Source organism: Capra hircus, chromosome 3 (assembly GCF_001704415.2).
Source record: "Capra hircus breed San Clemente chromosome 3, ASM170441v1, whole genome shotgun sequence".
Classification (NCBI taxonomy): domain Eukaryota; kingdom Metazoa; phylum Chordata; class Mammalia; order Artiodactyla; family Bovidae; genus Capra; species Capra hircus.
In genome coordinates this window covers 100,187,833-100,202,455 of record NC_030810.1, presented here as the reverse complement: position 1 = coordinate 100,202,455, position 14,623 = coordinate 100,187,833, and the positions used below count along the sequence as shown (strand labels likewise).

Below are 14,623 nucleotides of genomic sequence, written 5' to 3'. Positions count from 1 at the left end.
GGAGAGATTGGGCGTGATATGAAGAGTTGGATTAGGTGAGGCTGAAGGTTCTGGGTGAACACCAAGAGAAATGTATGTGTGTGAATGATAAGGGCTGCAGTGGCTGCAAGTATGGGGTGTAAACACATATACATGGTAGAGCTGAGGAGAGAAAGTAGTTTGGAGGTGAGTCCAAGAAGGCCTTGAAAGCATTTGGTGTCCCAAGAAGTTCATACTTTATTCTAGAAACATTCAGGTATTTAATTGGCATCGAATATTTTTGAGTAGGAGAAGGACACAATCAGATTTTTTTTTTTTTAATGTTAGCAGTGCTCCTCTGGCAGTGCTGTAAAGAACAAATAACAGATGAGGAACAAAATGGAGATGTAAGAAAATGGAAAGTCAAGATTTAGGAGACACTGCACATACTCTAGGGCTTCCCAGGTGGCACAGTGGTAAAGAATTCACCTGCCAATGCAGGAGACAGAAGAGACACTGGTTTGATCCCTGGGTCAGGAAGATTCCCTGGAGTAGAAGAAATGGCAACCCACTCCAGTATTCTTGCCTGGAAAATTCCATGGTCAGAGGGACCTGATGGCTACAGTCCTTGGGGTAGCAAAGAGTCGGAGATGACAGCACACACACACGTGCTCTATTTCTTCTCAAAAAAAAAAAAGAATATTTAATGGAAGCATAACTCCTGAACTTTTCTGAAGCTCAGGTGTTAATTTGGCGGATTGGGAATGTAAAACGGCATTCAGACCCCAAGAATAGTATATTGAAATGTGTAGGCATGAGTGAGCACATTCAGTAACCTGCACGTAGTCTCTGTGATGCTTTGTAAAGACAAGCTTGAGAGAGGTCTGACTCCTCTCGAGGCAAATCTACACACTTCTAGTATTTTGATTTTTTTTTTTTTCTTTCTGCCTGAAGAACATCCTTTAAAATTTCCTTTGGTATGGCTGTATGAGCAAAACTTAATTTTTTTCTCTATGTATTTGGGTTTATTTCTAGATTTTCTATTCTGATACATTAATATGTATATCTGTATTTAACTGGTTTCATACATTTTATAATGTTTTAATATCTAGTCACACTAGTCTTCCCCTATTACTCTCCTTTTCTAGATTTTTTTCCTGGAAAGTCTTGTTTCCTATTTTTTCCATGTGATCTTTAGAATTAGCTTGCCAAATTGTCTAAAATTCTGCTGGTATTTTTATTTGGATGGTATTAAATTTATATCTGCAGGGAAAACTGACTTCTTTATAGTATTGAATCTTCCTATCTAAGAGTAAGAGGTGCCTTTATATTTTGTCAAATGTTCTTTTGTGCCCTTCTTATAGATATTACCCATTTCTTGCTAACCTCTTTTCTAGTGAGTTTACCTTTTATTATTATTTTGCACTTTAAATGTGGTCTTTTCCAATATAATTTCTGATTGGATGTATATTTGAAAGCTGTTGATTTCTCTTATATTAGTTTTTGTACTCAGCTACCTTACCTTGAATAGACTTGTAGAGCCACCATTTCACGTTCCTACCCGAATGCTGAGTGTTCACTTCTTCACTTCCTCACCCTCTCTGTATTGTCTGATGCCAGCTGTCGTGGTGGACGTGAGGTGGGTCTCAATGTGGGTTTGATCTCAGTTGCCTTGGTGACTGATGCTGTTGAGCATCTTTGCATGGGCTAAAGAGCCATCCAGATGTCTTTCTTGGTGAACTTACAAACTTTTGCCCATTTTTAATTGGGTTATCTTTTATTTAGTCCTAAGAATTCTTTATGAATTTGGATACAACTCCTTTATCAGATGTATGATTTTCAAATATTTTTTCCCAGTCTGCAAATTTTCTTTCCATTTTTAAATTTTTTAGGCCATGCTGTGTGGTGTATGGGATTTGGGATCTTAGTTCCCCAACAAGGGGTCAAACCTGAGCCCCCTACATTGGGAGTCTTGACCATTGGACCACCAGGGAAGTCCCTTCTTTTCAATTTCTTAAGAGAGTCTTGAAATACAAAGGTTTTTACTGCTGATAAAATGCAGTTTAGCAGTTTTCCTGTGTATAGACTATGCTTTTGGTGTCATGTAACCTTCAGCAAACTAGTAATAGGGGGAAACACCTTCAATTTGAATAAGAACATCCACAAAATACTTACAGGTAACATTATACTTTGGAGAAGGGAATGGCAGCCTACTCCAGTATTCTTGTCTGGAGAATGCCATGAACAGAGGAGCCTGGTGGGCTACAATCCCTTGGAGTTGCAAAGAGTAAGACACGACTGAGCAACTAACAGAACAACCACCACCTTACCTTGAATTCTCTTTTGGTTTGTACTTTTTGCGGTTGATTCTTTTGATTTTGGGGAGAGGTTTTTGAGTATGTAAGCATATCATCCACAGAAGTCAGTATTACCATTTTCTTTCCAATTTTTATCTCTAATTTCTTTCTTGTCTGTTTACATTAGATAGTATCTCCAAAATGATGCTGAGCAATAGAATTGATAGGTCTCAACTTAGCACATCATTATTTTTATAGATGCATGAAATTCCCTTATAAAGATGTATCTAATTCATGTAAGTGAACTTCAGTAAATGAACATCTATATTGTTTCCAGAGTTCTGTTACAAATCATACAGTAATTAATGATTGATATTTTGACACAAAGTTTTTAAATTACTGTAAATCAAGTCTGTAATTATATTTTTTATTTCTTTCATAATAACAATATTAGCTAACATTTATTGAGCTTTACTATGCAGACCATAATGTGTTAAATGCTTTACCTACCCTTATTATTGCCATTTTACAGACTTCAAATAGCTTCTGCAAGGTAACCTAGCAAGTAAGTGGTTGAACCAGGATGCAGACCAGGTCTGTTTTGTTTTTCTTTCTCCTTCTACATATTTTATTAGTTATTTTTATTTTTAACTTTGTTATAGAACATTTTAAACATATATATGAAAGGAGAAAGAGAGAGTGATAGAATGAATCCCTGTATACATCACCCGTGCCAACAGTTACCAACATTTTCCAATCTTGTTTCGTCTATCCCTTCTCATTTTTTTCAGTGTTTTAAAGCAAATCCCAGATATCACTTCATAAATACTTCATTATACATCTCTAAGTGAGAAGTTTTTTAATATAACCACCATGCCATTAGTACATCCAACAAAATTAATAGTTATTTCTTAGTATCATTTAATATTTAGCCCATTTAAAAACCTCTCCAATCATTTAATGGTGTTTTTTTTACTGTTGGTTTTCTCAAATTAGTATCCAAACAGTTTTATCCATTGCATTTATTTCCTAAGTCTCCTGTATTCATTGACAGTCACCTCCTCACCCTGCCCTCTCCCCACACACACCTACTTTTTTTCTTGTAATTGATTCCATGGAGAAGCCAGATCATTTGTCCAATAGAATGTCTCATACTCTGCATTTGGCTGACTGCTTGCTCTTTTGGAATCCAAGGTCCTAGTGCTCTTAGCTACTACAATATACTCTATTTCTCATTATCTTTCATGAATGTTGTGAGGAGGATATGAAAATTTTCAAGCGACAGCCCATTAACTTTCAGTGGCACAGATATTATAATACTACTGGGTAGTTTTATTCTTTAATAGTACACATCCTTCTTGCTGAATTTTCAGGCTCTAATACTCTTGAAAAACCTTCAAATACAGCTTAGTTTGTCCATGGACTTCAGGAATTTGATTCTTCACTTCTGGACATTTATAGCCTTAAGTCTGCTTTCCTGTGACAACCTAGGAAAAAACATACAAGGTAAAAGTTGTGAGTTACGTTTTATTCAGGGACCTTACTGAGTACTATAGCCTGGGAAATAGCCTCTCAGTTGCTGTAAGGGGACTGCTCCAAAGAGTTAGGGGGAGGAGCAAATATGTATATGAATTTTCTTAGCTGGGAAATACACATACTCAAGCGTACATCTTGGCAAAAGATTACTGCTAACTACAAAGAACAGGTATCTCAAGTTAATAATTTAAGTGCTTTTCTATATATGGAAAAATCAATCAGTCAATCAATCTTCCTGACCTTGTCTTAGACATGACACTACAAATATAAGCAACAACAATGAAATAAATTTGACCATCAAAATTTGGAACTTTTGTACATCAAAGTATCACTCAAGAGAGCCAAAAGACAACCCACAAAGTAGGATAAAATGTCTGCAAATCATAAATCTGACTAAAAAAAATAATATCCATAATATATAAAGAGCTGCAACTCAACAATAGAAAACAACCCAATGCAAAAATGGGCAAAGGATTTGAATGAGCTTTTCTCCAAAGATGTACAAATGGTCAATAAACACATGAAAATATGCTCATCACCAGACTTCAGAGAGGGCTTCCCTCATAGCTCAGTTGGTAGAGTCCGCCTGCAATGCAGGAGACCCTGGTTCGATTCCTGGGTTGGGAACATCCCCTGGAGAAGGGATAGGCTATCCACTCCAGTACTGTTGGGCTTCCCTTGCAGCTCAGCTGGTAAAGAATCTACCTGCAATGTGGGAGACCTGGGTTTGATCCCTGGGTTGGGAAGATCCTCTGGAGAAGGGAAAGGCTACCCATTCCAGTATTCTGGCCTGGAGAATTCCACGGACTTGTATAGTCTATAGGGTTGTAAAGAGTCAGACACAACTGAGCGACTTTCACTTTCAGCCTTTAGAGAAGTACACATCAAATAATGAGATACCACTTCACACTTATTATGGTGGCTATTACAAACAAGCAAAAAATAGCAAGTGTGGGAACAATGTAGAAAAATTGGTACATTGTTGGTAGAAACATAAAGTGCAACTGTTATAAAAAGTAAAACATAGAGTTACCATACTGCTCTACTCTAGGAATTTTACTGTGAGATATACATCAAAAAAATTGAAAACATGGACTCAGATACTTGTGTACTAATGTTCTTAGCAGCAGTATTCACAATAGCAAACGGTAGAAATAAAGTATGCATCAACAGATGAATAGACAAAATGTGGTGTATATATATACACAATGGAATATTATTCAGCCTTAAAAAGAAATGAACTGTTGATACATACTACAACATGGAAGAACAGTGCAAACATGATAAGTGAAATAAGCCAAACACAAAAGGACAAATGATTCATTAAATGCCTTATATGAGGCATTTAAAAATAGACATTCATAGAAACAGAAAATAGAATAGACTAGAAGTATAAGCAGGGGCTGGCTGTGTTTAGTCACTCAGTCATGTCTGACTCTTTGTGACTTTGCCTGCCGTGCTTCTCTATCCATGGAATTTTTCAAGCAAGAATACTGGAGTGAGTTGCCATTTCCTCCTCCAGAGATTCTCCCTGACCCAGGGATCGAATCAGTGTCTCTTATGTCTCTTGCATTGGCAGGTGGATTCTTTAACACTGCACCATCAGGGAGTAGGGAGCAAAATCCTAAGTTATTGTTTAAAGCGTACAAGTTTTCTGTTTGGAATGATGAACAGTTTCTAAGTATGGGAGGTTATGAGTATGTTGGGAAAAGGAAAATACTGGAACTCTTTGTACTTTCAGCTCAATTTTGCTGTGACCCTAAAACTGCTCTAAAAAATTAAGTCTATGTTTTAAAAAAATTTCTGGAATTAGATTGTGGTGATAATTACACAACATTGTTAATTTACTTAAGGCCGCTTAATTGTATACTTAAAAATAGCTAAAATGGTAAATTTTATGTTATGTATTGTTTACTAGAATTTAGAAAAAGAACCAAGAAGAGAAGTTCTAGCAACTATTTAAAGCTTTATTATCTAGCCATGTGATTTTGAATTAAACGTTGCTCCATGTTTAGTAATAACCGTTTTGTTGTTATTCCTGTCTTTTCTGTTTCTCTTACAATCCATATTAGAAAATTCTGTGTCTCTGTCTTCAAAATGTGATATGTCTGGCCACTTCTCTATCTCAGCCACAACCCCTACCCACAGTGTGACTCCCTGTCGCTTCTCACCCGGATTCTGTGGTAGACCTACTAACCTCCCTCCTTCCATGCTGCACTCTCTGTGCTGTAGCTGCCCTGTAGTCTATTCTCTGGGCAGCAGGTCATACCACTCCCCTGCACAAAGCCCTCCTGGTAAACTATCATGTATTTGACATGCCAGACACTGCTCTAGGACAGTGACAAAAACCTATGACCTCATGGAGCTTATATTTTAGTGAATTTAGAATACAATGCAAATCCTTAAGTGACCTACAAGTATGATATGGTCCCAGGTTACCTCTCTGACTTCATTTTAGCCCATGGCCTTGTGGAAAACAGTTCTGTAAACAAGATTAGAATTCTGTTAGAAATGAAGTAAGGGGTGAGTAGTTGTGGTTAAAAAATATTCATGCTTATATTGAAAAAATGCTTACCAAATTTCCCTCCCCAGTGAGACAACCTATGATGTTATCTGGATCCTGTGTTCAGGTTCAAGATCAAGAGTTTTGACTGATGTATGTTGTCTTCCTCATCAAGTTTGGATATGGCCCCTTGAGGTCTGGCAACCAAAACTTGTCTATATCTAACATATCTAAAAAATATTGGAGAAAAATAGATAACTACAATGAAAGTCTCTGGAAAGGAGAGAATGGATGAAAAATAGAACAGTTATTGTTGATCCATAGCATACATTATACCCAGTGGGGCTGAAGTAAGGAAGACTCCCCCTTTGCTGGTGGTGAAGTGAGTTTCTTGACCAGCCAATTGGCAACCACCAAATTTGTTCTCTCCAGGGATCTTCTTTATTGCCACCATGGCCCCTTGTTCTTCCTGCTAGATAATCTTGCTTGTTCTTATTCTTCATGGCTATACCAGAGGTGGTGGTGGTTGTTGTTTAGTTGCTAAGTCATGTCTGACTCTTTTGCAACCTCATGGACTATAGCCCACCAGGCTCCTCTGTCCATGGGATTCTCCAGGCAAGAATACCGAAGTGGATATTTCCTTCTCGAGGGAATCTTCCTGATCCAGGGATTGAACGTGTGTCTCCTGCAGTGCAGGCAGATTCTTTACCACTGAGCCCCCTGTAGGTATGGGGTAAATGCCTTTCTTGAGACTGACTACTCAGCTTTAGCTGTGGTACAAGTTGGGAGCCTAGAAAGGCAATAAACTGATAGGCCTGGGGATTCTTTGTCAAGTTTCTATAGCAGTTCAGTAGCCCTTGGTTCAATTCCTCCTACTAGTTCCCACAGCCAAATATTTTTTTCCTAGTCACTATAACCAGAGGATGCAAAGTTCTGATAGGCTAGCCTTAGGTCCTACACCCACCCCTGGAGCTGGTAGGGGAGTTGCTTTTCTCTTAACCCAATGTGTGTGTGGGGGGGTAGGGGGTGGGTCCCCGTTTTATCTTATCATTATTTTTTTTTAGTCCATGGGGTCACAAAGAGTTGGACACGACTGAGCAACTAAGCATGTGAGCTAGTATGACTAGGCAGCCTATCTATTGATGGGTGGGGCTGTATTCCAGCCTATGGGGTTGCAGAGAGCCAGATATGACTTAGACAACAGCAAGACTCTTGAGAGTCCCTTGGACTGCATGGAGATCAAACCAGTCAATCCTAAAGGAATATTCATTGGAATACTGTTGCTGAAGCTGAAGCTCCAATACTTTGGCCACATGATGCAAAAAGCCAAGTCATTGGAAAAGACCCTCATGCTAGGAAAGATTGCAGGCAAAAGGAGAAGCGGGCGACAGTAGATGAGATGGTTAGATAGCATCACCCACTCACTGGACATGAATTTGAGCAAACCCTGGGAGATAGTAAAGGACAGGGAAGCCAGGCGTGCTGCAGTCCATGGGGTTCCAAAGAGTTGGACACGCTTTAGCAACTGAACAACAATACATACAATCATTTTCAAGCAGATTATATGCACACTAACATGTTCTTTTCATCAGTGCATTGTTAAACTAAGAATGGAGAAGTAACATATTAAGGAGAAATAATGGGAGACCTATGTTTCTGAATAGATTGAACAGCACAGAAATAAAGGAAATTAGAAGATTCACACAGTTCAGCTCTTTTAATCAGCCAACCAGCTTTCTGGCAACAAGGCAAGTCTTCTGTTGAGAAAGATCCTGTGGAGTAGGCTTGTGGTTGCCAGTGACCTCTGTCTTATCTGTAGCTGTAGTAGGAAGTTGCTTGTTCTTCATTTTTGCTTTAGCCATGTTGCAATCCCAAGAATCGAAGTATTTTTGTCCTTTCTGCAATCATTTTCTTAAAAAATCTGAACCTCTAGGCTTTTGTCCCAGATGAGGATCCCTTGCTATTAATTCTACTTTTTCAGCTTTCTCTGGACTGATCACTTTATCTTCCAATTCCTTCTGCTCCTCTGTGGAGGCTGCCTCAGAGACTTCCTTGAACATATTGCTCCTTCCCCCTTGTCCTGCTCTGCCCCATTTCAAATAAAGATGATATTACCACAGAAGGGGAAATGATGGCTGGGTGAAATAGACAAATAATGTACACTGTAAGACATGCTTTAGGTCTAGTATTCTCCACCCCTGTAGAGAAGACAGATGTTGCTCACATCTGTTGCTTGTGATACATTTCCATGGGTACACTCACAAAATAATGTGAGTGTACCATAAACTTCCCTTTCCTCCCCCAGAAAGCATACTGGAATGTACATATATTCTATCAAAGTGATGCTATTACAGAGATAACCTGAATCTAATTAATTTTAAATGTATCACTTGTAAATTTTGGTACTTTATTATTACAGACAAATTTCTGAGACTAAGTTGGAATTGATTATAACTCATCAAGTGTGTCACAATTGTTATACATTTGTTGGAGGAAGGGTCTCATTTTTGGTACCCCAGTACTACTAAGTAATGTCTTGTTTTGATATCTTGGTAAAATTAACCTTCTTTCTTTGAGCACACATTGCCAAGTGACCAAGGTGGGGACCCAAGACAAGGGGGGATGTCTACTGGATCAAATATATTCTGCACCAAGCAGATAATTACACAGGAAGTATTAGAAATACTGTAGATTTTCAATTAAAAATGCCTATTTTCCTTGGTGATTCAAGAATCCTATTTTCTTTCTTCAGAACATGTAAACTGGATAATTTTGACTTAGAGTTAATTAATTTTCTAGTCTCCCATACTGTCCTAAGTATGAGAGTATATTGGACCATGTTCCCATGGCATGTGGGATCATAGTTCCCCAATCGAGGATCAAACCCATGCCCCCTGCAGTGAAAGCCTGGAATTTTAACCACTGGACCTCCAGAGAAGTCCCTATTAAGTGTATTCTTCTTACCTTTGTGTACTTCTGGGACAGAAGGGTCAGTAACAACTGAACTATTTTAACTATGGAAATAATGTCTGTTATTAAATTCCCAGTACAAAATTAATCACTTGGCTAAATTAACAGAGAGTAAAACTAGCATTCAGTTCAGTTCAATTCAGTCGCTCAGTCATGTCCAACTCTTTGCGACCTCATGAATCGCAGCACGCCAGGCCTCCCTGTCCATCACCAACTCCCGGAGTTCACTCAAACTCACGTCCATCGAGTCAGTGATGCCATCCAGCCATCTCATCCTCTGTCGTCCCCTTTTCCTCCTGCCCCCAATCTCTCCCAGCATCAATTGGTATCATCCTGAAAGTCAGAGTCTTTTTCTGTAAAACTATGTAAGATAGTTCCTCAGAGAAACTTGAAGCAGCTGACTTTCAGAATGCATAAGCCCACGAAGTGGTGACTTAAAACCTGGAGAAAGCACTAGGCTTCCTTATTCTGCTTTCATTTCCCTTTTTGACATCATTCAGGAGATGTTTCCTCATCTGTGATGGAAGGGAGGCAGCAGGCTAGGGATTTAATAATGTGCTATGGCAGATTTCCTCTCTTGAAAAAAAAAAACTAGTTAAACGTGCAACAAGTATGCCCCATTTCAAAGGAGACTACGGTGCAAAAATCAAGTTTACAGGTTTGGAAGGTTGCAGGGTGAGCTTCATTTTATAACATGCAGCAAGTGTACACAAGGGTAGACTTATGGAATAATGTATTCCCCTAATGTTTTTAAATAGTATGTTTGTTTATAGACTTTTATATACCAGGAGGGGAGCAAAAGAACAGACAAACCTAAGGCTGGCTAAAAAGCCTCAGAAGACATGGCCAAATGGGTGATGCATCAGAAGTGAAGATAAAACATGTAGAAGATGATAATTAGAAAATTAATCCGATAAATATTTATTAGTTTTTGCTTAAACATGTATTAAACAAAACAATACAAAGATAAGTAAGACAGGATTCTGTATTCTCAAGTCAACATAATATGAAATGATCTTATGTGATGGAAATAGAGAATAAGTTCAGAATTGCATGGTACAGTTTGTTTCTTAAAAGTATATAGAATATATGTATAACTGAATCATTTTGCTGTACGCCTGAAACTAAAACAACATTGTAAATCAACTTGTCTCTAACATACAATAAAAATTAAATTTAAAAAGTATATAGAAATGAAAAATGGTGAAGTAGCCAGAGAAGACTGGGAAAGGCAATACTTGGGAAGTAGAACTTGCAAGGTAGAGAAACCAAGGGGTGGAGAGAGCCATTTCAGAAAGACACAAATGACTGTGTAATGTGGGGCCTCACAAGACCAACTTGACTCCAGCAGAGGGTGAACATTTCTAAAAATCTACTCTGAATTGAGTAAAATGCTTAAGAATGGATGAGATTATGAGACAATGCAGCAGGCTACAGAAAGCATTTGTAAAAATGGTGTGATAAAAATGCGTTTTAGGACTTCCCTGGCAGTCCAGTGGTGAAGAATCTGTCTGCCAATACAGGAGACACAGATTCCAGTCCCTGATCCATGAAGACCCCACATGCTGCAGGGCAATTAAACCTGTGCACCACGGCTTCTGAAGACTGCTTGCCCTCGAGCCCGTGCTCTGCAACGAGAGAAGCCACTTGAGAAGCCCAAGCATCGCATCTAGAGAATAGCCCCCTCTTGCCACAACCAGAGAAAGACTGCGTGCAGCAACAAAGACCCAACACAGCCAAAAAATAAACAATAAATAAACTTTTAAAAAATGTGTCTTAAGAGAACAGGGTAGTGATGTACACGATGAAACTGCAAGGTAGATTGGATTGAAGGCTTGAAATAATTTAAATCATGTCAGTACATATTTATTGAGTTCCTACTGTATCATTGCATTCTATACTGTGGAGGATACAAAAATGAGTAAGGTACACCTAGTTCAGTTCAGTTCAGTTCAGTTCAGTCGCTCAGTCGTGTCCGACTCTTTGTGACCCCATGAATCGCAGCACGCCAGGCCTCACTGGCAACTCCCGGAGTTCACTCAGACTCACATCCATTGAGTCCGTGATGCCATCCAGCCATCTCATCCTCGGTCATCCCCTTCTCCTCCTGCCCCTGATCCCTCCCAGCATCAGAGTCTTTTCCAATGAGTCAACTCTGCATGAGGTGGCCAAAGTACTGGAGCTTCAGCTTTAGCATCATTCCTTCCAAAGAAATCCCAGGGTTGATCTCCTTCAGAATGGACTGGTTGGATCTCCTTGCAGTCCAACGAACTCTCAAGAGTCTTCTCCAACACCACAGTTCAAAAGCATCAATTCTTTGGCACTCAGCCTTCTTTGCAGTCCAACTCTCACATCCATACATGACCACAGGAAAAACCATAGTCTTGACCAGATGGACCTTAGTTGGCAAAGTAATGTCTCTGCTTTTGAATATGCTGTCGGTTGGTCATAACTTTTCTTCCAAGGAGTAAGCGTCTTTTAATTTCATGGCTGCAGTCACCATCTGCAGTGATTTTGGAGCCCCCAAAAATAAAGTCTGACACTGTTTCCACTGTTTCCCCATCTATTTCCCATGAGGTGATGGGACCGGATGCCATGATCTTAGTTTTCTGAATGTTGAGCTTTAAGCCAACTTTTTCACTCTCCTCTTTCACTTTCATCCAGAGGCTTTTTAGCTCCTCTTCACTTTCTGCCATAAGGGTGGTGTCATCTGCATATCTGAAGTTATTGATATTTCTCCCGGCAATCTTGATTCCAGCTTGTGTTTCTTCCAGTCCAGCGTTTCTCATGATGTGGACTTCCCTGGTGGCTCAGACGGTAAAGCGTCTGTCTACAATGCGGGAGACCCAGGTTCGATCCCTGGGCTGGGGAGATCCCCTGGAGAAGGAAATGGCAATCTGCTCCAGGACTACTGCCTGTAAAATCCCATGGACAGAGGAGCCTGGTAGGCTACAGCCCATGGGGTCGCAAAGAGTTGGACATGACTGAGCGACTTCCCTTCACTTCACTCTGCATATAAGTTAAATAAGCAGGGTGACAAAGTACACCTAATTTCTGTACTTAAAGGACCAACCGGTACATTTGTATGGCCCAACCGGTTATTTGTATGTCCAATACACAAATAATTGTGAGATTAGATAGAGAAGAGAATGATGAATGATTTTTCTGGTCTCAGAATCTATGAGTTTGCCACAACAGAGCCTCCAAGTACTGTAGAGGCTCAAAAAGAGACATTAAGCTAAGGATAAAGAAAGGTTTTTTGGAAAGAGATATCTTTTGAGATGGGCCTTAAAGGAGAAACAGGCAGTGATGGGGGAAGAAAATTCCAGACAGTGGGAAGCAAAATGATTCGTTGGAGAAGTACTACTTTAAAACTGGGTTCAATCCCAGGTCAGCAACCAGCTCAGCAATCCCAGGTTTTGAAAGGCAAAATATACAGCCTCTCAGAACTTGAATTTCCCCTCTGTTGAGTGAAAGTGAAGTGAAAGTCACTCAGTCATGTCCGACTCTTTGCGACCCCATGGACTATACAGTTTATGGAATTCTCCAGGCCAGATTACTGGAGTGAGTCACCTTTCCCTTCTCCAGGGGATCTTTCCAGCCCAGGTCTCCCGCATTGCAGGTGGATTCTTTACCAGCTGAGCCACAAGGGAAGCCCAAGAATACTGGAGTGGGTAGCCTATCCCTTCTCCAGGGGACCTTACCGACCCAGGAATCAAACCAGGGTCTCCTGCATTCCAGGCAGATTCTTTACCAACTGAGCTATAAATGAAGATAGTAATCTCACTGTTACAGCAGTGAGAAGATTAAATAATAATATACAAAGAGTATAGCACATTGGAAAAAGAAGTGGCAACCCACTCCAGTATTCTTGCCTGGAGAATCCCATGGACAGAGGAGCCTGGTGGGCTAAGATCCATGGGGTTGCAAAGAGTTGGACACAACTGAAGTGACTTACCACGCATGCACATAGCACATTCACTGGCATATAATTGGTGCATCCAACAAACGTTAGCTAGGACTGTTGTAACAACAAAGTGTGGAAAAAGTGCAGAGGATAATAAGCATAAATGTCCTTGAAACATGAATAAAGCTAGCTGCTTTGAGTGTAAGATTTATGTATGAGAAGAGCTGCCTTAATCTGACTGCTATAATAAAATACCATAAACTGGGTGGCTTATAAATGTGTGTGTGTGTGCACTCCATCTTGTCCAACTCTTTGCAACCCCATGGAATTGTAGCCCACCAGGCTTCTCTGTCCATGGGATTTTCCAGGCAAGAATACTGGAGTGGGTTGCCATGCCCTCCTCCAGGGGATCTTCCTGACCCTGGAAATGAACCCATCTCTCCTGCATCTCCGGCATTGGCAGGCAGATTCTTTACCGCTGATCCGCTTGGGAAGCTTATAAACAACCAAAATTTATCTCCTCACAGTTCTGGAGGCTGGGAAGTCCAAGATCAAGATGCTGGCAGATTCATTGTCTGGTGAGGCGCCCTTCCTTGTTCATATATGGCTGTCAGTGAACACATGGTGAGCTGTGTCCTCCAAGATGAAAGGGGTAAGGAAGCTTTCTGGGCTGGGAGTGTTCAACATAAACCTACCATGGTTTGTCATATTAGAAGAGAGTCCATAAAAGAGCACTAATGTCATGCCAAATATAGAGATTCAGGACTCAGAAGCCATTTTGAATGTTTTCACTGACTGAAGATGGGACAATATGAGAAACATTAACTATTAAGCTGCATTGAATTGAAGCACATAAAATATGATTAAACCCATGAATTCATAATGATACAAAAATAATTTAAAGGTTTGCAAGGTTCAGACTGTATTTGGAACTCAGAATAAACTATTTTTTTTAATGTTTAAGATAGGGAAATATAAATACTGACATGTTTGAGAACATTAGATATAATAATGGTATTGGAATTTTATTTATTTCAGAGTCTTTATCTTTTAGAGATACTGATATATTTACATGTGAAATAATCTGATGTCTAGTATTTGGTTCAAAATAATCTGGGTAAGTGGGAAGGTAAATAAAGCAAGACTGGCCACATATTGATAATTGTTAAAGCAGGATAATGGTCTCATGGGGCTCACTTTACCATATCTCTATGTTTATTTATGTCTAATTGTCCACAATAAAAGTGTTTAAAAAAAAAAAGCTAGATGCATATAGCTGATTTTGCTGTACAGCAGAAACTAACACAACATTGTGAAGCAATTATACTCCAATAAAATTTTGTAATAAAAAAAGCTAAATGACCATAAGCATGTAAATGTCTACTACAGATAAGAATATTCAACATTGTAATGATCTTGAGTCTCCACAAATTTATAATATGTATATTGAAC

The 14,623-nt window shown here is 39.4% G+C and overlaps 1 pseudogene; it reads right to left on the bottom strand.

Annotated features, from left to right (window-relative positions):
• Window positions 8,011-8,652, bottom strand: LOC102179724 (annotated as a pseudogene).